The sequence below is a fragment of the Galeopterus variegatus genome, unplaced genomic scaffold (genome assembly GCF_000696425.1).
Source record: "Galeopterus variegatus unplaced genomic scaffold, G_variegatus-3.0.2 Scaffold3413, whole genome shotgun sequence".
Lineage (NCBI taxonomy): Eukaryota > Metazoa > Chordata > Mammalia > Dermoptera > Cynocephalidae > Galeopterus > Galeopterus variegatus.
In genome coordinates, this window is record NW_007729524.1 from 19473 (window position 1) to 21751 (window position 2279).

Here is a 2279-nt window from a genome sequence, read left to right on the forward strand (position 1 = left end):
TGACCGGTAACGGGATCGCAACCCTCGGTGTCGCGCCCGTACCGCAACCAGCAACGGGATCGCAACCCTCGGTGTCACGCCCGCACCGCGCTCCACCAGTGAGCAGACCGGTCTCTATATGGGATCCGAACCCTCGGCGGGAGCGCCGCCGCGCTTCCAAGTGCCGCACTCTACCAAGTGCGCCACCGGGCCGGCCCTAAACTGATTTTTTAAAGTCTCATCAGTTTAAAAAAAAAAGTTAACATGTTTGCTTTCTCCCAAGCAACTAAATGGTAGAGTATTCCTACAAAGCCACTGTAAAACATTTTTTCCTGCAAAAGTATTTCTTAGAAATCTATTACTTTGTCACTGTCTGACTGAAATTAGATAATTTCCCAAGATGAAATTTCCAATTTGAGGCAGAGTCCAAACTAAAGCCTGGGCTTTTTTTATTTCTAATCTTCTATATCCTTTCTGCAGGAACCTTGTTCCATTCCTGGAGTTGAGAATATTTTAACTTTGGACCATAGCCTAAAATATTTCTTGATGATGTATTTTTAAAATAGATATTAATAATTTTTTGTCTTTTAATGATAAAAATGTTTTATCAAAGTACTCATGGTATGAGCATTCCTCCAATTATATTTTCTAATTCTAAAATAAACTCATTGATTTTAAGGTTGATGGAGTTGTCTTTTGCATGAACTTTTAAATAATAGTGTAATTTTTGAAAAGCGTTATCTCTATATTCATTCCAAACATCTCTGTAAACATGAATATTCATCTGTCCCCTAAAATATAATAATTAACATATCTAAATAGTCCTACCAGGCATTTGAAGCTCAACATGTTTGAAACTGAACTCGCTCTCTTGCTCCCAAATCTTTCCTTCCTCATCTGTTCCCATTGATTTCCTGTACCCATCCTTTCCCTGCTATTCCAGCCATTCTCCCAAGAGGTATTTATTGAGCACTTCCAGGAGCCAAGCATTTTGCTGGGTCCCTGCCCCTGAGAGTTCCACACTGTTGCCAAGTTGATTTTTTTAAGTAAACTTTTTTCGTTATTATTAACAGTAATACATGCTCATTGTGAAAAGGAATGGAAAATATATAAAATTATGTAAAAGAAAATTAAAGTCACAACCCAGAGATAACCACTATTTTTAGCATTGTTCTTTGAATTTTCATTTAATACCGAATTATCCGTGGTATGTGTGAAACAAAACTACATACAACAACCTGTGAATAGTGCTAAGCCTAGAAAGTAGAATAATGAGGAACATGTCACTTTCTACATTGTATATTTCTACAGTGTTTGGAATTTCAAAGTGTAGATATTTTTTATAAGCCAACAACATATATATTTGTTTATATATTATTTCTTTTAGAGAATATATAATATATATTTGCTTATATCCATTTACAGTTTAAAATATATTTGAAAATTTGTTTTGAAATTTTTCATCTGTGTTGGTGATAATTGCCCTATTTATTACAAGTATTTGTTATAAGCAACACCCCACTCTCATCAATTTTCTGTTGCTTAAAACAGGAATACCTGAATCTGGGTAGTATATAAAGAAACAATATTTATAGATAAATATATAATATATAATGTTGCAAATAAACTACAAGTTGCAAAAGATTAAAAAGAAAAAAAAAAGAAACGATATTTATTGCTTATGGTTTTGAAGGCTGGGAAGTCCAAAGTGCAAGGAACACATCTGGTAAGGGTCTTGTTGGTAGTGACTCTCCACAGACATGCAGGGTTTCACATGGCAGAATAGCTGAACAGAGAGTGAGAGCTTCTCATGTGCCCTCCTTTTAAAACCATCAGAACCATGCCCATAACCACCATTAAACCATCAATGGATTAATTCTTTGAGTAGGGTATGGTCCTCACGATCTAATCATGTCTTCAAGACCCCAGCTTTCAATTTCCATAATAGGATTTTCCACCCTCTTAACACTGCCACTATGGGGGTTAAGTTTCTAATACCTGGAGCTTTGGGGGACACAATTCAATCCATAGCACTCACAGATATGTTTATTTGCTCACATAACAAAGGTTTACATTTTGTTTCATCTGATACTAGCCCTAGAAAATTCCCTATAAACTTTGGAGCATAGAAGGTCATTGATGATATACCATCAGTGTCAATAGTTCTACACAATCTTTTTAAAAAAGAAAAAAAGTATGAATAGTTTAATTCACTTGGATTTGCCAGAATTATATTAAAAATATTTCAAAATATATACCCTAGTTTTATCATAAACTGTGAAGTTAGCTGCATCATTTCT

General features: G+C 35.1%; 1 protein-coding gene across 1 annotated transcript in view; it reads left to right on the plus strand.

Moving 5' to 3' along the window:
- The window catches only part of LOC103600666 (sodium channel and clathrin linker 1-like), a gene marked incomplete at its 5' end in the record, with an annotated part of 111003 nt that overhangs the window by 16155 nt on the left and 92569 nt on the right, over positions 1-2279 (plus strand). The window lies entirely within an intron of this gene.